Genomic DNA, 27,447 nt, shown 5'->3' with positions numbered 1-27,447 from the left:
AGTCCCTTTAACCTCCTGTTTGGCCCAGTTTGCAATTTCTTCGGAAGATGAACAGGAATAGCGAGAACCAATGAGAGGCTAGCTGGAGGTGTCTGGATGGGCAAATTTAACTCTCATTTCCCACCAGGAAGAGGAATTAACCAAAGGCTCAGCGTGCCGGGCCGGAACCAGATTAGGGCCTGAAGCCATCCTGCGGTGTTGCGGCCAGGTCACAAGAAAGCGAGTTGAAGAAAGGAGCTCTGGGGCACTGTAATTCACAAACCAGCAGAGTTATAAATGACAGCTATCGTCCAAAAATAGACTGAAGGAAGGCTGCCAAGAGGACTTGAAAGCGGGGCAGAATTGCAGGAAACCGATTTCAGGAGGTAGACTGGAATTGCATTGAAAGCATAGGAAAAGAGGCAGAACGTCCACAATGATGCACTTGGCCAAAAAGGGCGTATGCGTTTTTTCCTGAATATATTCAGGAAAAAACGCATACGCCCTTTTTGGCCAACCAAGCAAGCTTGCAAAGGAAATCTGCACTACAATGAAGTCTCACTTCCCCCCGGTCAAAAGGGCCATCTGAAAAAAGTGTAAAATCCAGAAAGGCAGGACAGGCCATGGAGAACTGGGAGCCTTGTTATGCTGATGGGCGGGATGTAAATTGCCAACAACCACTCGGGAGAAGTGTATGGTGTTTCCTGAAACATCTAAAAAACAAAGCAACAGAGCCTAGGGCACTTCCACTTATGGTCCTATAGCTTAGGGAAATTAAAATAAAAAAGACACAGCCACCCCAAAGTTTGGGACGCCTCCGGTTACAAGAACCTCGTTTACCGTACAAGTTCAACATCGCAGAAAGTGAAAAATGGATAAAGAACTTGTGGTACTTACGTACAATGCAGTATCACTCAGCAATGAAATCTATGTCATCAGGCCCTTAGCAGCACAATGAGTGGATTCAGGTATGATGATTCTAACTGAAATAAGTCACACAGAAAAAGAAACATCATAAGATATCAGTAATACACGGAATGTAAACTTGGCTACACAGGAACTGAATTACAGAACAGAACAGGGTCTCAAATTTAGAAAACCAACTTATGCTTGCTTAAGGGTAAAGGTGAGTTGTGGTGCTGCATAAAACCACACATTGAAATGAGCACAGATAAAGTTCCTTAAGTCAAATATGGAATACACAAGAGCTACTCCTTGCTCAACGAAATGGACTCAACACCGCATATTAAACGCCTAAGAATGTACCTGACTAGTAAGTATCTTAAAACCTATGGATTGCTATGTCTCCGAAAGAGAATGAAGCATGTGTACAGGGGCATAAACGCAGCTGTGATAGGATTGGAGAGGTTCGGTGAGCAAATGAAGACCCTTTGAAGTCATATTACATGGTACCCATTCCACGGGTCTTAACTCTCCAGGTTTAAGTTATTCTTCCTTCAGCTAAAACTTGCATGTGGAACCTAGAGTATGATCAACCATGTGATCGGGAGACGTGTTCAAATATTTCTCAGTTTTCGTATCCTGGTACTCGGGTGCAACAGTCCAGACGCTTTACTAACACTCTCCCGACTTGGAGAGTCAGTCCCTTAAATCTCCTGTTTGGCCCAGTGTGCAATTTCTGCGGAAGATGAAAAGGAATAGCGAGAACCAATGAGAGACTAGCTGGAGGTGTCTGGACGGGCAAATTTAACTCTCATTTCCCACCAGGAAGAGGAATTAACCAAAGGCTCAGTGTGCCGTGCCGGAACCAGATTAGGGGCTGAAGCCATGCTGCGGTGTTGCGGCCAGCTCAAAAGAAACCGAGTTGAAGAAAGGAGCTCAGGGGCACTGTAATTCACAAACCTGCAGAGTTATAAATGACAGCTATCGTCCAAAAATAGACTGAAGGAAGGCTGCCAAGAGGACTTGAAAGCGGGGCAGAATTGCAGGAAACCGATTTCAGGAGGTAGACTGGAATTGCATTGAAAGCATAGGAAAAGAGGCAGAACGTCCACAATGATGCACTTGGCCAAAAAGGGCGTATGCGTTTTTTCCTGAATATATTCAGGAAAAAACGCATACGCCCTTTTTGGCCAACCAAGCAAGCTTGCAAAGGAAATCTGCACTACAATGAAGTCTCACTTCCCCCCGGTCAAAAGTGCCATCTGAAAAAAGTATAAAATCCAGAAAGGCAGGACAGGCCCTGGAGAACTGGGAGCCTGGTTATGCTGATGGGCGGGATGTAAATTGCCAACAGACACTCGGGAGAAGTGTATGGTGTTTCCTGAAACATCGAAAAAACAAAGCAACAGAGCCTAGGGCACTTCCAGTTATGGTCCTATAGCTTAGGGAAATTAAAATCAAAAAGACACAGCCACCCCAAAGTTTGGAACGGCTCTGTTTACAAGAACCTCGTTTACAGTACAAGTTCAACATCTCAGAAAGTGAAAAATGGATAAAGAAGTTGTGGTATTTACTTACAAAGCTATATCACTCAGCAATGAAATCTATGTCATCAGGCCCTTAGCAGCACAATGAGTGGATTCAGGTATGATGATTCTAACTGAAATAAGTCACACAGAAAAAGAAACATCATAAGATATCAGTAATACACGGAATGGAAACTTGGCTACACAGGAACTGAATTACAGAACAGAACAGGGTCTCAAATTTAGAAAACCAACTTATGCTTGCTTAAGGGGAAAGGTGAGTTGGGGTGCTGCATAAAACCAGAGATTGAAATGAGCACAGATAAAGTTCCTTAAGCCAAATATGGAATAGACAAGAGCTACTCCTTGCTCAACGAAATGGACTCAACACCGCATATTAAACGCCTAAGAATGTACCTGACTAGTAAGTATCGTAAAACCTATGGATTGCTATGTCTCCGAAAGAGAATCAAGCATGTGTACAGGCGCATAAATGCAGCAGTGATAGGATTGGAGAGGTTCGGTGAGCAAATGAAGACCCTTTGAAGTCATATTGCATGGTACCCATTCCACGGGTTTCAACTACCCAGGTTTAAGGTATTCTTCCTTCAGCTAAAACATGCATGTGGAACTCAGAGTATGATCAACCATGTGATCGGGAGACGTGTTCAAATATGTCTCAGTTTTCGTACCCTGGTACTCGGGTGCAACATTCCAGACGCTTTACTAACACTCTCCCGACTTGGAGAGTCAGTCCCTTTAACCTCCTGTTTGGCCCAGTTTGCAATTTCTGCGGAAGATGAACAGGAATAGCGAGAACCAATGAGAGACTAGCTGGAGGTGTCTGGACGGGCAAATTTAACTCTCATTTCCCACCAGGAAGAGGAATTAACCAAAGGCTCAGCGTGCCGTGCCGGAACCAGATTAGGGCCTGAAGCCATCCTGCGGTGTTGCGGCCAGCTCACAAGAAAGCGAGTTGAAGAAAGGAGCTCAGGGGAACTGTAATTCACAAACCTGCAGAGTTATAAATGACAGCTATCGTCCAAAAATAGACTGAAGTAAGGCTGCCAAGAGGACTTGAAAGCGGGGCAGAATTGCAGGAAACCGATTTCAGGAGGTAGACTGGAATTGCATTGAAAGCATAGGAAAAGAGGCAGAACGTCCACAATGATGCACTTGGCCAAAAAGGGCGTATGCGTTTTTTCCTGAATATATTCAGGAAAAAACGCATACGCCCTTTTTGGCCAACCAAGCAAGCTTGCAAAGGAAATCTGCACTACAATGAAGTCTCACTTCCCCCCGGTCAAAAGGGCCATCTGAAAAAAGTGTAAAATCCAGAAAGGCAGGACAGGCCATGGAGAACTGGGAGCCTTGTTATGCTGATGGGCGGGATGTAAATTGGCAACAACCACTCCGGAGATGTGTATGGTGTTTCCTGAAACATCTAAAAAACAAAGCAACAGAACCTAGGGTACTTCCACTCTTGGTCCTATAGCTTAGGGAAATTAAAATCAAAAAGACACAGCCACCCCAAAGTTTGGAACGGCTCTGTTTACAAGAACCTCGTTTACAGTACAAGTTCAACATCGCAGAAAGTGAAAAATGGGTAAAGAAGTTGTGGTATTTACTTACAAAGCAATATCACTCAGCAATGAAATCTGTGTCATCAGGCCCTTAGCAGCACAATGAGTGGATTCAGGTATGATGATTCTAACTGAAATAAGTCACACAGAAAAAGAAACATCATAAGATATCAGTAATACACGGAATGTAAACTTGGCTACACACGAAATGAATTACAGAACAGAACAGGGTCTCAAATTTAGAAAACCAACTTATTCTTGCTTAAGGGTAAAGGTGAGTTGGGGTGCTGCATAAAACCAGAGATTGAAATGAGCACAGATAAATTTCCTTAAGCCAAATATGGAATAGACAAGAGCTACTCCTTGCTCAACGAAATGGACTCAACACCGCATATTAAACGCCTAAGAATGTACCTGTCTAGTAAGTATCTTAAAACCTATGGATTGCTATGTCTCTGAAAGAGAATCAAGCATGTGTACAGGGGCAGAAACGCAGCAGTGATAGGATTGGAGAGGTTCGTGAGCATATGAAGACCCTTTGAAGTCATATTGCATGGTACCCATTACACGGGTCTCAACTCTCCAGGTTTAAGGTATTCTTCCTTCAGCTAAAACATGCATGTGGAACCCAGAGTATGATCAACCGTGTGAATGGGAGACGTGTTCAAATATGTCTCAGTTTTCCTCCCTTGGTACTCGGGTGCAACATTCCAGACGCTTTACTAACACTCTCCCCACTTGGAGAGTCAGTCCCTTTAACCTCCTGTTTGGCCCAGTTTGCAATTTCTGCGGAAGATGAACAGGAATAGCGAGAACCAATGAGAGGCTAGCTGGAGGTGTCTGGACGGGCAAATTTAACTCTCATTTCCCACCAGGAAGAGGAATTAACCAAAGGCTCAGCATGCTGGGCCGGAACCAGATTAGGGCCTGAAGCCATCCTGCGGTGTTGCGGCCAGGTCACAAGAAAGCGAGTTGAAGAAAGGAGCTCAGGGACACTGTAATTCACAAACCTGCAGAGTTATAAATGACAGCTATCGTCCAAAAATATACTGAAGTAAGGCTTCCAAGAGGACTTGAAAGCGGGGCAGAATTGCAGGAAACCGATTTCAGGAGGTAGACAGGAATTGCATTGAAAGCATAGGAAAAGAGGCAGAACGTCCACAATGATGCACTTGGCCAAAAAGGGCGTATGCGTTTTTTCCTGAATATATTCAGGAAAAAACGCATACGCCCTTTTTGGCCAACCATTCAAGCTTGCAAAGGAAATCTGCACTACAATGAAGTCTCACTTCCACCCGGTCAAAAGGGCCATCTGAAAAAAGTGTAAAATCCAGAAAGGCAGGACAGGCCATGGAGAACTGGGAGCCTTGTTATGCTGATGGGCGGGATGTAAATTGCCAACAGACACTCAGGAGAAGTGTATGGTGTTTCCTGAAACATCTAAAAAACAAAGCAACAGAGCCTAGGGTACTTCCACTTATGGTCCTATAGCTTAGGGAAATTAAAATCAAAAAGACACAGCCACCCCAAAGTTTGGGACGCCTCCGTTTACAAGAACCTCGTTTACCGTACAAGTTCAATATCACAGAAAGTTAAAAATGATTAAAGAACTTGTGGTACTGATGTACAATGCAGTATCACTCAGCAATGAAATCTATGTCATCAGGCCCGTAGCAGCATAATGAGTGGATTCAGGTACGATGATTCTAACTTAAATAAGTCACACAGAAAAAGAAACATCATAAGATATCACTAATACACGGAATGTAAACTAGGCTACACAGGAACTGCATTCCAAAACAGAACAGGGTCTCAAATTTAGAAAACCAACTTATGCTTGCTTAAGGGGAAAGGTGAGTTGGGGTGCTGCATAAAACCAGAGATTGAAATGAGCACAGATAAAGTTCCTTAAGCCAAATATGGAATAGACAAGAGCTACTCCTTGCTCAACGCAATGGACTCAACACCCCATATTAAACGCCTAAGAATGTACCTGACTAGTAAGTATCTTAAAACCTATGGATTGCTATGTCTCCAAAAGAGAATCAAGCGTGTGTACAGGGGCATAAACGCAGCAGTGATAGGATTGGAGAGGTTCGGTGAGCAAATGAAGACCCTTTGAAGTCATATTGCATGGTACCCATTACACGGGTCTCAACTCTCCAGGTTTAAGGTATTCTTCCTTCAGCTAAAACATGCATGTGGAACCCAGAGTATGATCAACCATGTGAACGGGAGACGTGTTCAAATATGTCTCAGTTTTCCTCCCCTGGTACTCGGGTGCAACATTCCAGACGCTTTACTAACACTCTCCCGACTTGGAGAGTCAGTCCCTTTAACCTCCTGTTTGGCCCAGTTTGCAATTTCTTCGGAAGATGAACAGGAATAGCGAGAACCAATGAGAGGCTAGCTGGAGGTGTCTGGATGGGCAAATTTAACTCTCATTTCCCACCAGGAAGAGGAATTAACCAAAGGCTCAGTGTGCCGGGCCGGAACCAGATTAGGGCCTGAAGCCATCCTGCGGTGTTGCGGCCAGGTCACAAGAAAGCGAGTTGAAGAAAGGAGCTCTGGGGCACTGTAATTCACAAACCTGCAGAGTTATAAATGACAGCTATCGTCCAAAAATAGACTGAAGGAAGGCTGCCAAGAGGACTTGAAAGCGGGGCAGAATTGCAGGAAACCGATTTCAGGAGGTAGACTGGAATTGCATTGAAAGCATAGGAAAAGAGGCAGAACGTCCACAATGATGCACTTGGCCAAAAAGGGCGTATGCGTTTTTTCCTGAATATATTCAGGAAAAAACGCATATGCCCTTTTTGGCCAACCAAGCAAGCTTGCAAAGGAAATCTGCACTACAATGAAGTCTCACTTCCCCCCGGTCAAAAGGGCCATCTGAAAAAAGTGTAAAATCCAGAAAGGCAGGACAGGCCATTGAGAACTGGGAGCCTTGTTATGCTGATGGGCGGGATGTAAATTGCCAACAGACACTTGGGAGAAGTGTATGGTGTTTCCTGAAACATCTAAAAAACAAAGCAACAGAGCCTAGGGCACTTCCACTTATGGTCCTATAGCTTAGGGAAATTAAAATGAAAAAGACACAGTCACCCCAAAGTTTGGAACGGCTCTGTTTACAAGAACCTCGTTTACAGTACAAGTTCAACATCGCAGAAAGTGAAAAATGGATAAAGAAGTTGTGGTATTTACTTACAAAGCAATATCACTCAGCAATGAAATCTGTGTCACAAGGCCCTTAGCAGCACAATGAGTGGATTCAGGTATGATGATTCTAACTGAAATAAGTCACACAGAAAAAGAAACATCATAAGATATCAGTAATACACGGAATGGAAACTTGGCTACACAGGAACTGAATTACAGAACAGAACAGGGTCTCAAATTTAGAAAACCAACTTATGCTTGCTTAAGGGGAAAGGTGAGTTGGGGTGCTGCATAAAACCAGAGATTGAAATGAGCACAGATAAAGTTCCTTTAGCCAAATATGGAATAGACAAGAGCTACTCCTTGCTCAACGAAATGGACTCAACACCGCATATTAAACGCCTAAGAATGTACCTGACTAGTAAGTATCTTAAAACCTATGGATTGCTATGTCTCCGAAAGAGAATCAAGCATGTGTACAGGGGCATAAACGCAGCAGTGATAGGATTGGAGAGGTTCAGTGAGCAAATGAAGACCCTTTGAAGTCATATTGCATGGTACCCATTCCACGGGTTTCAACTACCCAGGTTTTAGGTATTCTTCCTTCAGCTAAATCATGCATGTGGAACCCAGAGTATGATCAACCATGTGATCGGGAGACGTGTTCAAATATGTCTCAGTTTTCGTACCCTAGTACTCGGGTGCAACATTCCAGACGCTTTACTAACACTCTCCCAACTTGGAGAGTCAGCGCCTTTAACCTCCTGTTTGGCCCAGTTTGCAATTTCTGCGGAAGATGAACAGGAATAGCGAGAACCAATGAGAGAATAGCTGGAGGTGTCTGGACGGGCAAATTTAACTCTCATTTCCCACCAGGAAGAGGAATTAACCAAAGGCTCAGCGTGCCGTGCCGGAACCAGATTAGGGCCTGAAGCCATCCTGCGGTGTTGCGGCCAGGTCACAAGAATGCGAGTTGAAGAAAGGAGCTCAGGGGCACTGTAATTCACAAACCTGCAGAGTTATAAATGACAGCTATCGTCCAAAAATAGACTGAATTAAGGCTGCCAAGAGGACTTGAAAGCGGGGCAGAATTGCAGGAAACCGATTTCAGGAGGTAGACTGGAATTGCATTGAAAGCATAGGAAAAGAGGCAGAACGTCCACAATGATGCACTTGGCCAAAAAGGGCGTATGCGTTTTTTCCTGAATATATTCAGGAAAAAACGCATACGCCCTTTTTGGCCAACCAAGCAAGCTTGCAAAGGAAATCTGCACTACAATGAAGTCTCACTTCCCCCCAGTCAAAAGGGCCATCTGAAAAAAGTGTAAAATCCAGAAAGGCAGGACAGGCCATGGAGAACTGGGAGCCTTGTTATGCTGATGGGCGGGATGTAAATTGCCAACAGACACTCCGGAGAAGTGTATGGTGTTTCCTGAAACATCTAAAAAACAAAGCAACAGAACCTAGGGCACTTCCACTTATGGTCCTATAGCTTAGGGAAATTAAAATCAAAAAGACACAGCCACCCCAAAGTTTGGGACGCCTCCGGTTACAAGAACCTCGTTTACCGTACAAGTTCAATATCACAGAAAGTGAAAAATGGATAAAGAACTTGTGGTACTTACGTACAATGCAGTATCACTCAGCAATGAAATCTATGTCATCAGGCCCTTAGCAGCACAATGAGTGGATTCAGGTATGATGATTCTAACTGAAATAAGTCACACAGAAAAAGAAACATCATAAGATATCAGTAATACACGGAATGTAAACTTGGCTACACAGGAACTGAATTACAGAACAGAACAGGGTCTCAAATTTAGAAAACCAACTTATGCTTGCTTAAGGGTAAAGGTGAGTTGGGGTGCTGCATAAAACCACACATTGAAATGAGCACAGATAAAGTTCCTTAAGTCAAATATGGAATACACAAGAGCTACTCCTTGCTCAACGAAATGGACTCAACACCGCATATTAAACGCCTAAGAATGTACCTGTCTAGTAAGTATCTTAAAACCTATGGATTGCTATGTCTCCGAAAGAGAATGAAGCATGTGTACAGGGGCATAAACGCAGCTGTTATAGGATTGGAGAGGTTCGGTGAGCAAATGAAGACCCTTTGAAGTCATATTACATGGTACCCATTCCACGGGTCTTAACTCTCCAGGTTTAAGTTATTCTTCCTTCAGCTAAAACTTGCATGTGGAACCTAGAGTATGATCAACCATGTGATCGGGAGACGTGTTCAAATATTTCTCAGTTTTCGTATCCTGGTACTCGGGTGCAACAGTCCAGACGCTTTACTAACACTCTCCCGACTTGGAGAGTCAGTCCCTTAAATCTCCTGTTTGGCCCAGTGTGCAATTTCTGTGGAAGATGAACAGGAATAGCGAGAACCAATGAGAGACTAGCTGGAGGTGTCTGGACGGGCAAATTTAACTCTCATTTCCCACCAGGAAGAGGAATTAACCAAAGGCTCAGTGTGCCGTGCCGGAACCAGATTAGGGGCTGAAGCCATGCTGCGGTGTTGCGGCCAGCTCAAAAGAAACCGAGTTGAAGAAAGGAGCTCAGGGGCACTGTAATTCACAAACCTGCAGAGTTATAAATGACAGCTATCGTCCAAAAATAGACTGAAGGAAGGCTGCCAAGAGGACTTGAAAGCGGGGCAGAATTGCAGGAAACCGATTTCAGGAGGTAGACTGGAATTGCATTGAAAGCATAGGAAAAGAGGCAGAACGTCCACAATGATGCACTTGGCCAAAAAGGGCGTATGCGTTTTTTCCTGAATATATTCAGGAAAAAACGCATACGCCCTTTTTGGCCAACCAAGCAAGCTTGCAAAGGAAATCTGCACTACAATGAAGTCTCACTTCCCCCCGGTCAAAAGTGCCATCTGAAAAAAGTATAAAATCCAGAAAGGCAGGACAGGCCCTGGAGAACTGGGAGCCTTCTTATGCTGATGGGCGGGATGTAAATTGCCAACAGACACTCGGGAGAAGTGTATGGTGTTTCCTGAAACATCGAAAAAACAAAGCAACAGAGCCTAGGGCACTTCCACTTATGGTCCTATAGCTTAGGGAAATTAAAATCAAAAAGACACAGCCACCCCAAAGTTTGGAACGGCTCTGTTTACAAGAACCTCGTTTACAGTACAAGTTCAACATCTCAGAAAGTGAAAAATGGATAAAGAAGTTGTGGTATTTACTTACAAAGCTATATCACTCAGCAATGAAATCTATGTCATCAGGCCCTTAGCAGCACAATGAGTGGATTCAGGTATGATGATTCTAACTGAAATAAGTCACACAGAAAAAGAAACATCATAAGATATCAGTAATACACGGAATGGAAACTTGGCTGCACAGGAACTGAATTACAGAACAGAACAGGGTCTCAAATTTAGAAAACCAACTTATGCTTGCTTAAGGGGAAAGGTGAGTTGGGGTGCTGCATAAAACCAGAGATTGAAATGAGCACAGATAAAGTTCCTTAAGCCAAATATGGAATAGACAAGAGCTACTCCTTGCTCAACGAAATGGACTCAACACCGCATATTAAACGCCTAAGAATGTACCTGACTAGTAAGTATCGTAAAACCTATGGATTGCTATGTCTCCGAAAGAGAATCAAGCATGTGTACAGGGGCATAAACGCAGCAGTGATAGGATTGGAGAGGTTCGGTGAGCAAATGAAGACCCTTTGAAGTCATATTGCATGGTACCCATTCCACGGGTTTCAACTACCCAGGTTTTAGGTATTCTTCCTTCAGCTAAAACATGCATGTGGAACTCAGAGTATGATCAACCATGTGATCGGGAGACGTGTTCAAATATGTCTCAGTTTTCGTACCCTGGTACTCGGATGCAACATTCCAGACGCTTTACTAACACTCTCCCGACTTGGAGAGTCAGTCCCTTTAACCTCCTGTTTGGCCCAGTTTGCAATTTCTGCGGAAGATGAACAGGAATAGCGAGAACCAATGAGAGACTAGCTGGAGGTGTCTGGACGGGCAAATTTAACTCTCATTTCCCACCAGGAAGAGGAATTAACCAAAGGCTCAGCGTGCCGTGCCGGAACCAGATTAGGGCCTGAAGCCATCCTGCGGTGTTGCGGCCAGCTCACAAGAAAGCGAGTTGAAGAAAGGAGCTCAGGGGAACTGTAATTCACAAACCTGCAGAGTTATAAATGACAGCTATCGTCCAAAAATAGACTGAAGTAAGGCTGCCAAGAGGACTTGAAAGCGGGGCAGAATTGCAGGAAACCGATTTCAGGAGGTAGACTGGAATTGCATTGAAAGCATAGGAAAAGAGGCAGAACGTCCACAATGATGCACTTGGCCAAAAAGGGCGTATGCGTTTTTTCCTGAATATATTCAGGAAAAAACGCATACGCCCTTTTTGGCCAACCAAGCAAGCTAGCAAAGGAAATCTGCACTACAATGAAGTCTCACTTCCCCCCGGTCAAAAGGGCCATCTGAAAAAAGTGTAAAATCCAGAAAGGCAGGACAGGCCATGGAGAACTGGGAGCCTTGTTATGCTGATGGGCGGGATGTAAATTGGCAACAACCACTCCGGAGATGTGTATGGTGTTTCCTGAAACATCTAAAAAACAAAGCAACAGAACCTAGGGTACTTCCACTCTTGGTCCTATAGCTTAGGGAAATTAAAATCAAAAAGACACAGCCACCCCAAAGTTTGGAACAGCTCTGTTTACAAGAACCTCGTTTACAGTACAAGTTCAACATCGCAGAAAGTGAAAAATGGGTAAAGAAGTTGTGGTATTTACTTACAAAGCAATATCACTCAGCAATGAAATCTGTGTCATCAGGCCCTTAGCAGCACAATGAGTGGATTCAGGTATGATGATTCTAACTGAAATAAGTCACACAGAAAAAGAAACATCATAAGATATCAGTAATACACGGAATGTAAACTTGGCTACACACGAAATGAATTACAGAACAGAACAGGGTCTCAAATTTAGAAAACCAACTTATGCTTGCTTAAGGGTAAAGGTGAGTTGGGGTGCTGCATAAAACCACACATTGAAATGAGCACAGATAAAGTTCCTTAAGTCAAATATGGAATACACAAGAGCTACTCCTTGCTCAACGAAATGGACTCAACACCGCATATTAAACGCCTAAGAATGTACCTGACTAGTAAGTATCTTAAAACCTATGGATTGCTATGTCTCCGAAAGAGAATGAAGCATGTGTACAGGGGCATAAACGCAGCTGTGATAGGATTGGAGAGGTTCGGTGAGCAAATGAAGACCCTTTGAAGTCATATTACATGGTACCCATTCCACGGGTCTTAACTCTCCAGGTTTAAGTTATTCTTCCTTCAGCTAAAACTTGCATGTGGAACCTAGAGTATGATCAACCATGTGATCGGGAGACGTGTTCAAATATTTCTCAGTTTTCGTATCCTGGTACTCGGGTGCAACAGTCCAGACGCTTTACTAACACTCTCCCGACTTGGAGAGTCAGTCCCTTAAATCTCCTGTTTGGCCCAGTGTGCAATTTCTGCGGAAGATGAAAAGGAATAGCGAGAACCAATGAGAGACTAGCTGGAGGTGTCTGGACGGGCAAATTTAACTCTCATTTCCCACCAGGAAGAGGAATTAACCAAAGGCTCAGTGTGCCGTGCCGGAACCAGATTAGGGGCTGAAGCCATGCTGCGGTGTTGCGGCCAGCTCAAAAGAAACCGAGTTGAAGAAAGGAGCTCAGGGGCACTGTAATTCACAAACCTGCAGAGTTATAAATGACAGCTATCGTCCAAAAATAGACTGAAGGAAGGCTGCCAAGAGGACTTGAAAGCGGGGCAGAATTGCAGGAAACCAATTTCAGGAGGTAGACTGGAATTGCATTGAAAGCATAGGAAAAGAGGCAGAACGTCCACAATGATGCACTTGGCCAAAAAGGGCGTATGCGTTTTCTCCTGAATATATTCAGGAAAAAACGCATACGCCCTTTTTGGCCAACCAAGCAAGCTTGCAAAGGAAATCTGCACTACAATGAAGTCTCACTTCCCCCCGGTCAAAAGTGCCATCTGAAAAAAGTATAAAATCCAGAAAGGCAGGACAGGCCCTGGAGAACTGGGAGCCTGGTTATGCTGATGGGCGGGATGTAAATTGCCAACAGACACTCGGGAGAAGTGTATGGTGTTTCCTGAAACATCGAAAAAACAAAGCAACAGAGCCTAGGGCACTTCCAGTTATGGTCCTATAGCTTAGGGAAATTAAAATCAAAAAGACACAGCCACCCCAAAGTTTGGAACGGCTCTGTTTACAAGAACCTCGTTTACAGTACAAGTTCAACATCTCAGAAAGTGAAAAATGGATAAAGAAGTTGTGGTATTTACTTACAAAGCTATATCACTCAGCAATGAAATCTATGTCATCAGGCCCTTAGCAGCACAATGAGTGGATTCAGGTATGATGATTCTAACTGAAATAAGTCACACAGAAAAAGAAACATCATAAGATATCAGTAATACACGGAATGGAAACTTGGCTACACAGGAACTGAATTACAGAACAGAACAGGGTCTCAAATTTAGAAAACCAACTTATGCTTGCTTAAGGGGAAAGGTGAGTTGGGGTGCTGCATAAAACCAGAGATTGAAATGAGCACAGATAAAGTTCCTTAAGCCAAATATGGAATAGACAAGAGCTACTCCTTGCTCAACGAAATGGACTCAACACCGCATATTAAACGCCTAAGAATGTACCTGACTAGTAAGTATCTTAAAACCTATGGATTGCTATGTCTCCGAAAGAGAATCAAGCATGTGTACAGGGGCATAAACGCAGCAGTGATAGGATTGGAGAGGTTCGGTGAGCAAATGAAGACCCTTTGAAGTCATATTGCATGGTACCCATTCCACGGGTTTCAACTACCCAGGTTTAAGGTATTCTTCCTTCAGCTAAAACATGCATGTGGAACTCAGAGTATGATCAACCATGTGATCGGGAGACGTGTTCAAATATGTCTCAGTTTTCGTACCCTGGTACTCGGGTGCAACATTCCAGATGCTTTACTAACACTCTCCCGACTTGGAGAGTCAGTCCCTTTAACCTCCTGTTTGGCCCAGTTTGCAATTTCTGCGGAAGATGAACAGGAATAGCGAGAACCAATGAGAGACTAGCTGGAGGTGTCTGGACGGGCAAATTTAACTCTCATTTCCCACCAGGAAGAGGAATTAACCAAAGGCTCAGCGTGCCGTGCCGGAACCAGATTAGGGCCTGAAGCCATCCTGCGGTGTTGCGGCCAGCTCACAAGAAAGCGAGTTGAAGAAAGGAGCTCAGGGGAACTGTAATTCACAAAACTGCAGAGTTATAAATGACAGCTATCGTCCAAAAATAGACTGAAGTAAGGCTGCCAAGAGGACTTGAAAGCGGGGCAGAATTGCAGGAAACCGATTTCAGGAGGTAGACTGGAATTGCATTGAAAGCATAGGAAAAGAGGCAGAACGTCCACAATGATGCACTTGGCCAAAAAGGGCGTATGCGTTTTTTCCTGAATATATTCAGGAAAAAACGCATACGCCCTTTTTGGCCAACCAAGCAAGCTTGCAAAGGAAATCTGCACTACAATGAAGTCTCACTTCCCCCCGGTCAAAAGGGCCATCTGAAAAAAGTGTAAAATCCAGAAAGGCAGGACAGGCCATGGAGAACTGGGAGCCTTGTTATGCTGATGGGCGGGATGTAAATTGGCAACAACCACTCCGGAGATGTGTATGGTGTTTCCTGAAACATCTAAAAAACAAAGCAACAGAACCTAGGGTACTTCCACTCTTGGTCCTATAGCTTAGGGAAATTAAAATCAAAAAGAAACAGCCACCCCAAAGTTTGGAACGGCTCTGTTTACAAGAACCTCGTTTACAGTACAAGTTCAACATCGCAGAAAGTGAAAAATGGGTAAAGAAGTTGTGGTATTTACTTACAAAGCAATATCACTCAGCAATGAAATCTGTGTCATCAGGCCCTTAGCAGCACAATGAGTGGATTCAGGTATGATGATTCTAACTGAAATAAGTCACACAGAAAAAGAAACATCATAAGATATCAGTAATACACGGAATGTAAACTTGGCTACACACGAAATGAATTACAGAACAGAACAGGGTCTCAAATTTAGAAAACCAACTTATTCTTGCTTAAGGGTAAAGGTGAGTTGGGGTGCTGCATAAAACCAGAGATTGAAATGAGCACAGATAAATTTCCTTAAGCCAAATATGGAATAGACAAGAGCTACTCCTTGCTCAACGAAATGGACTCAACACCGCATATTAAACGCCTAAGAATGTACCTGTCTAGTAAGTATCTTAAAACCTATGGATTGCTATGTCTCTGAAAGAGAATCAAGCATGTGTACAGGGGCAGAAACGCAGCAGTGATAGGATTGGAGAGGTTCGTGAGCATATGAAGACCCTTTGAAGTCATATTGCATGGTACCCATTACACGGGTCTCAACTCTCCAGGTTTAAGGTATTCTTCCTTCAGCTAAAACATGCATGTGGAACCCAGAGTATGATCAACCGTGTGAATGGGAGACGTGTTCAAATATGTCTCAGTTTTCCTCCCTTGGTACTCGGGTGCAACATTCCAGACGCTTTACTAACACTCTCCCCACTTGGAGAGTCAGTCCCTTTAACCTCCTGTTTGGCCCAGTTTGCAATTTCTGCGGAAGATGAACAGGAATAGCGAGAACCAATGAGAGGCTAGCTGGAGGTGTCTGGACGGGCAAATTTAACTCTCATTTCCCACCAGGAAGAGGAATTAACCAAAGGCTCAGCATGCTGGGCCGGAACCAGATTAGGGCCTGAAGCCATCCTGCGGTGTTGCGGCCAGGTCACAAGAAAGCGAGTTGAAGAAAGGAGCTCAGGGACACTGTAATTCACAAACCTGCAGAGTTATAAATGACAGCTATCGTCCAAAAATATACTGAAGTAAGGCTGCCAAGAGGACTTGAAAGCGGGGCAGAATTGCAGGAAACCGATTTCAGGAGGTAGACAGGAATTGCATTGAAAGCATAGGAAAAGAGGCAGAACGTCCACAATGATGCACTTGGCCAAAAAGGGCGTATGCGTTTTTTCCTGAATATATTCAGGAAAAAACGCATACGCCCTTTTTGGCCAACCAAGCAAGCTTGCAAAGGAAATCTGCACTACAATGAAGTCTCACTTCCACCCGGTCAAAAGGGCCATCTGAAAAAAGTGTAAAATCCAGAAAGGCAGGACAGGCCATGGAGAACTGGGAGCCTTGTTATGTTAATGGGCGGGATGTAAATTGCCAACAGACACTCAGGAGAAGTGTATGGTGTTTCCTGAAACATCTAAAAAACAAAGCAACAGAGCCTAGGGCACTTCCACTTATGGTCCTATAGCTTAGGGAAATTAAAATCAAAAAGACACAGCCACCCCAAAGTTTGGAATGGCTCTGTTTACAAGAACCTCGTTTACAGTACAAGTTCAACATCGCAGAAAGTGAAAAATGGATAAAGAAGTTGTGGTATTTACTTACAAAGCAATATCACTCAGCAATGAAATCTGTGTCACAAGGCCCTTAGCAGCACAATGAGTGGATTCAGGTATGATGATTCTAACTGAAATAAGTCACACAGAAAAAGAAACATCATAAGATATCAGTAATACACGGAATGTAAACTTGGCTACACAGGAACTGAATTACAGAACAGAACAGGGTCTCAAATTTAGAAAACCAACTTATGCTTGCTTAAGGGTAAAGGTGAGTTGGGGTGCTGCATAAAACCAGAGATTGAAATGAGCATAGATAAAGTTCCTTAAGCCAAATATGGAATAGACAAGAGCTACTCCTTGCTCAACGAAATGGACTCAACACCGCATATTAAACGCCTAAGAATGTACCTGACTAGTAAGTATCTTAAAACCTATGGATTGCTATGTCTCCGAAAGAGAATCAAGCATGTGTACAGGGGCATAAACGCAGCAGTGATAGGATTGGAGAGGTTCAGTGAGCAAATGAAGACCCTTTGAAGTCATATTGCATGGTACCCATTCCACGGGTTTCAACTACCCAGGTTTTAGGTATTCTTCCTTCAGCTAAATCATGCATGTGGAACCCAGAGTATGATCAACCATGTGATCGGGAGACGTGTTCAAATATGTCTCAGTTTTCGTACCCTAGTACTCGGGTGCAACATTCCAGACGCTTTACTAACACTCTCCCAACTTGGAGAGTCAGCGCCTTTAACCTCCTGTTTGGCCCAGTTTGCAATTTCTGCGGAAGATGAACAGGAATAGCGAGAACCAATGAGAGAATAGCTGGAGGTGTCTGGACGGGCAAATTTAACTCTCATTTCCCACCAGGAAGAGGAATTAACCAAAGGCTCAGCGTGCCGTGCCGGAACCAGATTAGGGCCTGAAGCCATCCTGCGGTGTTGCGGCCAGGTCACAAGAATGCGAGTTGAAGAAAGGAGCTCAGGGGCACTGTAATTCACAAACCTGCAGAGTTATAAATGACAGCTATCGTCCAAAAATAGACTGAATTAAGGCTGCCAAGAGGACTTGAAAGCGGGGCAGAATTGCAGGAAACCGATTTCAGGAGGTAGACTGGAATTGCATTGAAAGCATAGGAAACGAGGCAGAACGTCCACAATGATGCACTTGGCCAAAAAGGGCGTATGCGTTTTTTCCTGAATATATTCAGGAAAAAACGCATACGCCCTTTTTGGCCAACCAAGCAAGCTTGCAAAGGAAATCTGCACTACAATGAAGTCTCACTTCCCCCCGGTCAAAAGGGCCATCTGAAAAAAGTGTAAAATCCAGAAAGGCAGGACAGGCCATGGAGAACTGGGAGCCTTGTTATGCTGATGGGCGGGATGTAAATTGCCAACAGACACTCGGGAGAAGTGTATGGTGTTTCCTGAAACATCTAAAAAACAAAGCAACAGAGCCTAGGGCACTTCCACTTATGGTCCTATAGCTTAGGGAAATTAAAATCAAAAAGACACAGCCACCCCAAAGTTTGGGACGCCTCCGGTTACAAGAACCTCGTTTACCGTACAAGTTCAATATCACAGAAAGTGAAAAATGGATAAAGAACTTGTGGTACTTACGTACAATGCAGTATCACTCAGCAATGAAATCTATGTCATCAGGCCCTTAGCAGCACAATGAGTGGATTCAGGTATGATGATTCTAACTGAAATAAGTCACACAGAAAAAGAAACATCATAAGATATCAGTAATACACGGAATGTAAACTTGGCTACACAGGAACTGAATTACAGAACAGAACAGGGTCTCAAATTTAGAAAACCAACTTATGCTTGCTTAAGGGTAAAGGTGAGTTGGGGTGCTGCATAAAACCACACATTGAAATGAGCACAGATAAAGTTCCTTAAGTCAAATATGGAATACACAAGAGCTACTCCTTGCTCAACGAAATGGACTCAACACCGCATATTAAACGCCTAAGAATGTACCTGACTAGTAAGTATCTTAAAACCTATGGATTGCTATGTCTCCGAAAGAGAATGAAGCATGTGTACAGGGGCATAAACGCAGCTGTTATAGGATTGGAGAAGTTCGGTGAGCAAATGAAGACCCTTTGAAGTCATATTACATGGTACCCATTCCACGGGTCTTAACTCTCCAGGTTTAAGTTATTCTTCCTTCAGCTAAAACTTGCATGTGGAACCTAGAGTATGATCAACCATGTGATCGGGAGACGTGTTCAAATATTTCTCAGTTTTCGTACCCTGGTACTCGGGTGCAACAGTCCAGACGCTTTACTAACACTCTCCCGACTTGGAGAGTCAGTCCCTTAAATCTCCTGTTTGGCCCAGTGTGCAATTTCTGCGGAAGATGAACAGGAATAGCGAGAACCAATGAGAGACTAGCTGGAGGTGTCTGGACGGGCAAATTTAACTCTCATTTCCCACCAGGAAGAGGAATTAACCAAAGGCTCAGTGTGCCGTGCCAGAACCAGATTAGGGGCTGAAGCCATGCTGCGGTGTTGCGGCCAGCTGAAAAGAAACCGAGTTGAAGAAAGGAGCTCAGGGGCACTGTAATTCACAAACCTGCAGAGTTATAAATGACAGCTATCGTCCAAAAATAGACTGAAGGAAGGCTGCCAAGAGGACTTGAGAGCGGGGCAGAATTGCAGGAAACCGATTTCAGGAGGTAGACTGGAATTGCATTGAAAGCATAGGAAAAGAGGCAGAACGTCCACAATGATGCACTTGGCCAAAAAGGGCGTATGCGTTTTTTCCTGAATATATTCAGGAAAAAACGCATACGCCCTTTTTGGCCAACCAAGCAAGCTTGCAAAGGAAATCTGCACTACAATGAAGTCTCACTTCCCCCCGGTCAAAAGTGCCATCTGAAAAAAGTATAAAATCCAGAAAGGCAGGACAGGCCCTGGAGAACTGGGAGCCTGGTTATGCTGATGGGCGGGATGTAAATTGCCAACAGACACTCGGGAGAAGTGTATGGTGTTTCCTGAAACATCGAAAAAACAAAGCAACAGAGCCTAGGGCACTTCCAGTTATGGTCCTATAGCTTAGGGAAATTAAAATCAAAAAGACACAGCCACCCCAAAGTTTGGAACGGCTCTGTTTACAAGAACCTCGTTTACAGTACAAGTTCAACATCTCAGAAAGTGAAAAATGGATAAAGAAGTTGTGGTATTTACTTACAAAGCTATATCACTCAGCAATGAAATCTATGTCATCAGGCCCTTAGCAGCACAATGAGTGGATTCAGGTATGATGATTCTAACTGAAATAAGTCACACAGAAAAAGAAACATCATAAGATATCAGTAATACACGGAATGGAAACTTGGCTACACAGGAACTGAATTACAGAACAGAACAGGGTCTCAAATTTAGAAAACCAACTTATGCTTGCTTAAGGGTAAAGGTGAGTTGGGGTGCTGCATAAAACCAGAGATTGAAATGAGCACAGATAAAGTTCCTTAAGCCAAATATGGAATAGACAAGAGCTACTCCTTGCTCAACGAAATGGACTCAACACCGCATATTAAATGCCTAAGAATGTACCTGACTAGTAAGTATCGTAAAACCTATGGATTGCTATGTCTCCGAAAGAGAATCAAGCATGTGTACAGGGGCATAAACGCAGCAGTGATAGGATTGGAGAGGTTCGGTGAGCAAATGAAGACCCTTTGAAGTCATATTGCATGGTACCCATTCCATGGGTTTCAACTACCCAGGTTTAAGGTATTCTTCCTTCAGCTAAAACATGCATGTGGAACTCAGAGTATGATCAACCATGTGATCGGGAGACGTGTTCAAATATGTCTCAGTTTTCGTACCCTGGTACTCGGGTGCAACATTCCAGACGCTTTACTAACACTCTCTCGACTTGGAGAGTCAGTCCCTTTAACCTCCTGTTTGGCCCAGTTTGCAATTTCTGCGGAAGATGAACAGGAATAGCGAGAACCAATGAGAGACTAGCTGGAGGTGTCTGGACGGGCAAATTTAACTCTCATTTCCCACCAGGAAGAGGAATTAACCAAAGGCTCAGCGTGCCGTGCCGGAACCAGATTAGGGCCTGAAGCCATCCTGCGGTGTTGCGGCCAGCTCACAAGAAAGCGAGTTGAAGAAAGGAGCTCAGGGGAACTGTAATTCACAAACCTGCAGAGTTATAAATGACAGCTATCGTCCAAAAATAGACTGAAGTAAGGCTGCCAAGAGGACTTGAAAGCGGGGCAGAATTGCAGGAAACCGATTTCAGGAGGTAGACTGGAATTGCATTGAAAGCATAGGAAAAGAGGCAGAACGTCCACAATGATGCACTTGGCCAAAAAGGGCGTATGCGTTTTTTCCTGAATATATTCAGGAAAAAACGCATACGCCCTTTTTGGCCAACCAAGCAAGCTTGCAAAGGAAATCTGCACTACAATGAAGTCTCACTTCCCCCCGGTCAAAAGGGCCATCTGAAAAAAGTGTAAAATCCAGAAAGGCAGGACAGGCCATGGAGAACTGGGAGCCTTGTTATGCTGATGGGCGGGATGTAAATTGGCAACAACCACTCCGGAGATGTGTATGGTGTTTCCTGAAACATCTAAAAAACAAAGCAACAGAACCTAGGGTACTTCCACTCTTGGTCCTATAGCTTAGGGAAATTAAAATCAAAAAGACACAGCCACCCCAAAGTTTGGAACAGCTCTGTTTACAAGAACCTCGTTTACAGTACAAGTTCAACATCGCAGAAAGTGAAAAATGGGTAAACAAGTTGTGGTATTTACTTACAAAGCAATATCACTCAGCAATGAAATCTGTGTCATCAGGCCCTTAGCAGCACAATGAGTGGATTCAGGTATGATGATTCTAACTGAAATAAGTCACACAGAAAAAGAAACATCATAAGATATCAGTAATACACGGAATGTAAACTTGGCTACACACGAAATGAATTACAGAACAGAACAGGGTCTCAAATTTAGAAAACCAACTTATGCTTGCTTAAGGGTAAAGGTGAGTTGGGGTGCTGCATAAAACCACACATTGAAATGAGCACAGATAAAGTTCCTTAAGTCAAATATGGAATACACAAGAGCTACTCCTTGCTCAACGAAATGGACTCAACACCGCATATTAAACGCCTAAGAATGTACCTGACTAGTAAGTGTCTTAAAACCTATGGATTGCTATGTCTCCGAAAGAGAATGAAGCATGTGTACAGGGGCATAAACGCAGCTGTGATAGGATTGGAGAGGTTCGGTGAGCAAATGAAGACCCTTTGAAGTCATATTACATGGTACCCATTCCACGGGTCTTAACTCTCCAGGTTTAAGTTTTTCTTCCTTCAGCTAAAACTTGCATGTGGAACCTAGAGTATGATCAACCATGTGATCGGGAGACGTGTTCAAATATTTCTCAGTTTTCGTATCCTGGTACTCGGGTGCAACAGTCCAGATGCTTTACTAACACTCTCCCGACTTGGAGAGTCAGTCCCTTAAATCTCCTGTTTGGCCCAGTGTGCAATTTCTGCGGAAGATGAAAAGGAATAGCGAGAACCAATGAGAGACTAGCTGGAGGTGTCTGGACGGGCAAATTTAACTCTCATTTCCCAACAGGAAGAGGAATTAACCAAAGGCTCAGTGTGCCGTGCCGGAACCAGATTAGGGGCTGAAGCCATGCTGCGGTGTTGCGGCCAGCTCAAAAGAAACCGAGTTGAAGAAAGGAGCTCAGGGGCACTGTAATTCACAAACCTGCAGAGTTATAAATGACAGCTATCGTCCAAAAATAGACTGAAGGAAGGCTGCCAAGAGGACTTGAAAGCGGGGCAGAATTGCAGGAAACCGATTTCAGGAGGTAGACTGGAATTGCATTGAAAGCATAGGAAAAGAGGCAGAACGTCCACAATGATGCACTTGGCCAAAAAGGGCGTATGCGTTTTCTCCTGAATATATTCAGGAAAAAACGCATACGCCCTTTTTGGCCAACCAAGCAAGCTTGCAAAGGAAATCTGCACTACAATGAAGTCTCACTTCCCCCCGGTCAAAAGTGCCATCTGAAAAAAGTATAAAATCCAGAAAGGCAGGACAGGCCCTGGAGAACTGGGAGCCTGGTTATGCTGATGGGCGGGATGTAAATTGCCAACAGACACTCGGGAGAAGTGTATGGTGTTTCCTGAAACATCGAAAAAACAAAGCAACAGAGCCTAGGGCACTTCCAGTTATGGTCCTATAGCTTAGGGAAATTAAAATCAAAAAGACACAGCCACCCCAAAGTTTGGAACGGCTCTGTTTACAAGAACCTCGTTTACAGTACAAGTTCAACATCTCAGAAAGTGAAAAATGGATAAAGAAGTTGTGGTATTTACTTACAAAGCTATATCACTCAGCAATGAAATCTATGTCATCAGGCCCTTAGCAGCACAATGAGTGGATTCAGGTATGATGATTCTAACTGAAATAAGTCACACAGAAAAAGAAACATCATAAGATATCAGTAATACACGGAATGGAAACTTGGCTACACAGGAACTGAATTACAGAACAGAACAGGGTCTCAAATTTAGAAAACCAACTTATGCTTGCTTAAGGGGAAAGGTGAGTTGGGGTGCTGCATAAAACCAGAGATTGAAATGAGCACAGATAAAGTTCCTTAAGCCAAATATGGAATAGACAAGAGCTACTCCTTGCTCAACGAAATGGACTCAACACCGCATATTAAACGCCTAAGAATGTACCTGACTAGTAAGTATCGTAAAACCTATGGATTGCTATGTCTCCGAAAGAGAATCAAGCATGTGTACAGGGGCATAAACGCAGCAGTGATAGGATTGGAGAGGTTCGGTGAGCAAATGAAGACCCTTTGAAGTCATATTGCATGGTACCCATTCCACGGGTTTCAACTACCCAGGTTTAAGGTATTCTTCCTTCAGCTAAAACATGCATGTGGAACTCAGAGTATGATCAACCATGTGATCGGGAGACGTGTTCAAATATGTCTCAGTTTTCGTACCCTGGTACTCGGGTGCAACATTCCAGACGCTTTACTAACACTCTCCCGACTTGGAGAGTCAGTCCCTTTAACCTCCTGTTTGGCCCAGTTTGCAATTTCTGCGGAAGATGAACAGGAATAGCGAGAACCAATGAGAGACTAGCTGGAGGTGTCTGGACGGGCAAATTTAACTCTCATTTCCCACCAGGAAGAGGAATTAACCAAAGGCTCAGCGTGCCGTGCCGGAACCAGATTAGGGCCTGAAGCCATCCTGCGGTGTTGCGGCCAGCTCACAAGAAAGCGAGTTGAAGAAAGGAGCTCAGGGGAACTGTAATTCACAAAACTGCAGAGTTATAAATGACAGCTATCGTCCAAAAATAGACTGAAGTAAGGCTGCCAAGAGGACTTGAAAGCGGGGCAGAATTGCAGGAAACCGATTTCAGGAGGTAGACTGGAATTGCATTGAAAGCATAGGAAAAGAGGCAGAACGTCCACAATGATGCACTTGGCCAAAAAGGGCGTATGCGTTTTTTCCTGAATATATTCAGGAAAAAACGCATACGCCCTTTTTGGCCAACCAAGCAAGCTTGCAAAGGAAATCTGCACTACAATGAAGTCTCACTTCCCCCCGGTCAAAAGGGCCATCTGAAAAAAGTGTAAAATCCAGAAAGGCAGGACAGGCCATGGAGAACTGGGAGCCTTGTTATGCTGATGGGCGGGATGTAAATTGGCAACAACCACTCCGGAGATGTGTATGGTGTTTCCTGAAACATCTAAAAAACAAAGCAACAGAACCTAGGGTACTTCCACTCTTGGTCCTATAGCTTAGGGAAATTAAAATCAAAAAGACACAGCCACCCCAAAGTTTGGAACGGCTCTGTTTACAAGAACCTCGTTTACAGTACAAGTTCAACATCGCAGAAAGTGAAAAATGGGTAAAGAAGTTGTGGTATTTACTTACAAAGCAATATCACTCAGCAATGAAATCTGTGTCATCAGGCCCTTAGCAGCACAATGAGTGGATTCAGGTATGATGATTCTAACTGAAATAAGTCACACAGAAAAAGAAACATCATAAGATATCAGTAATACACGGAATGTAAACTTGGCTACACACGAAATGAATTACAGAACAGAACAGGGTCTCAAATTTAGAAAACCAACTTATTCTTGCTTAAGGGTAAAGGTGAGTTGGGGTGCTGCATAAAACCAGAGATTGAAATGAGCACAGATAAATTTCCTTAAGCCAAATATGGAATAGACAAGAGCTACTCCTTGCTCAACGAAATGGACTCAACACCGCATATTAAACGCCTAAGAATGTACCTGTCTAGTAAGTATCTTAAAACCTATGGATTGCTATGTCTCTGAAAGAGAATCAAGCATGTGTACAGGGGCAGAAACGCAGCAGTGATAGGATTGGAGAGGTTCGTGAGCATATGAAGACCCTTTGAAGTCATATTGCATGGTACCCATTACACGGGTCTCAACTCTCCAGGTTTAAGGTATTCTTCCTTCAGCTAAAACATGCATGTGGAACCCAGAGTATGATCAACCGTGTGAATGGGAGACGTGTTCAAATATGTCTCAGTTTTCCTCCCTTGGTACTCGGGTGCAACATTCCAGACGCTTTACTAACACTCTCCCCACTTGGAGAGTCAGTCCCTTTAACCTCCTGTTTGGCCCAGTTTGCAATTTCTGCGGAAGATGAACAGGAATAGCGAGAACCAATGAGAGGCTAGCTGGAGGTGTCTGGACGGGCAAATTTAACTCTCATTTCCCACCAGGAAGAGGAATTAACCAAAGGCTCAGCATGCTGGGCCGGAACCAGATTAGGGCCTGAAGCCATCCTGCGGTGTTGCGGCCAGGTCACAAGAAAGCGAGTTGAAGAAAGGAGCTCAGGGACACTGTAATTCACAAACCTGCAGAGTTATAAATGACAGCTATCGTCCAAAAATATACTGAAGTAAGGCTGCCAAGAGGACTTGAAAGCGGGGCAGAATTGCAGGAAACCGATTTCAGGAGGTAGACAGGAATTGCATTGAAAGCATAGGAAAAGAGGCAGAACGTCCACAATGATGCACTTGGCCAAAAAGGGCGTATGCGTTTTTTCCTGAATATATTCAGGAAAAAACGCATACGCCCTTTTTGGCCAACCAAGCAAGCTTGCAAAGGAAATCTGCACTACAATGAAGTCTCACTTCCACCCGGTCAAAAGGGCCATCTGAAAAAAGTGTAAAATCCAGAAAGGCAGGACAGGCCATGGAGAACTGGGAGCCTTGTTATGCTGATGGGCGGGATGTAAATTGCCAACAGACACTCAGGAGAAGTGTATGGTGTTTCCTGAAACATCTAAAAAACAAAGCAACAGAGCCTAGGGCACTTCCACTTATGGTCCTATAGCTTAGGGAAATTAAAATCAAAAAGACACAGCCACCCCAAAGTTTGGAATGGCTCTGTTTACAAGAACCTCGTTTACAGTACAAGTTCAACATCGCAGAAAGTGAAAAATGGATAAAGAAGTTGTGGTATTTACTTACAAAGCAATATCACTCAGCAATGAAATCTGTGTCACAAGGCCCTTAGCAGCACAATGAGTGGATTCAGGTATGATGATTCTAACTGAAATAAGTCACACAGAAAAAGAAACATCATAAGATATCAGTAATACACGGAATGTAAACTTGGCTACACAGGAACTGAATTACAGAACAGAACAGGGTCTCAAATTTAGAAAACCAACTTATGCTTGCTTAAGGGGAAAGGTGAGTTGGGGTGCTGCATAAAACCAGAGATTGAAATGAGCATAGATAAAGTTCCTTAAGCCAAATATGGAATAGACAAGAGCTACTCCTTGCTCAACGAAATGGACTCAACACCGCATATTAAACGCCTAAGAATGTACCTGACTAGTAAGTATCTTAAAACCTATGGATTGCTATGTCTCCGAAAGAGAATCAAGCATGTGTACAGGGGCATAAACGCAGCAGTGATAGGATTGGAGAGGTTCAGTGAGCAAATGAAGACCCTTTGAAGTCATATTGCATGGTACCCATTCCACGGGTTTCAACTACCCAGGTTTTAGGTATTCTTCCTTCAGCTAAATCATGCATGTGGAACCCAGAGTATGATCAACCATGTGATCGGGAGACGTGTTCAAATATGTCTCAGTTTTCGTACCCTAGTACTCGGGTGCAACATTCCAGACGCTTTACTAACACTCTCCCAACTTGGAGAGTCAGCGCCTTTAACCTCCTGTTTGGCCCAGTTTGCAATTTCTGCGGAAGATGAACAGGAATAGCGAGAACCAATGAGAGAATAGCTGGAGGTGTCTGGACGGGCAAATTTAACTCTCATTTCCCACCAGGAAGAGGAATTAACCAAAGGCTCAGCGTGCCGTGCCGGAACCAGATTAGGGCCTGAAGCCATCCTGCGGTGTTGCGGCCAGGTCACAAGAATGCGAGTTGAAGAAAGGAGCTCAGGGGCACTGTAATTCACAAACCTGCAGAGTTATAAATGACAGCTATCGTCCAAAAATAGACTGAATTAAGGCTGCCAAGAGGACTTGAAAGCGGGGCAGAATTGCAGGAAACCGATTTCAGGAGGTAGACTGGAATTGCATTGAAAGCATAGGAAAAGAGGCAGAACGTCCACAATGATGCACTTGGCCAAAAAGGGCGTATGCGTTTTTTCCTGAATATATTCAGGAAAAAACGCATACGCCCTTTTTGGCCAACCAAGCAAGCTTGCAAAGGAAATCTGCACTACAATGAAGTCTCACTTCCCCCCGGTCAAAAGGGCCATCTGAAAAAAGTGTAAAATCCAGAAAG

At 43.8% G+C, this 27,447-nt stretch overlaps 1 long non-coding RNA gene across 1 annotated transcript in view; it reads right to left on the bottom strand.

Moving 5' to 3' along the window:
• The window catches only part of LOC307181249, a 489,006-nt gene that overhangs the window by 446,982 nt on the left and 14,577 nt on the right, over positions 1–27,447 (bottom strand). The window lies entirely within an intron of this gene.

Source organism: Stenella coeruleoalba, assembly GCF_951394435.1.
Source record: "Stenella coeruleoalba genome assembly, contig: scaffold_93, whole genome shotgun sequence".
In the NCBI taxonomy this organism is placed as follows: domain Eukaryota; kingdom Metazoa; phylum Chordata; class Mammalia; order Artiodactyla; family Delphinidae; genus Stenella; species Stenella coeruleoalba.
This window is presented reverse-complemented; position numbering and strand designations above follow the sequence as displayed.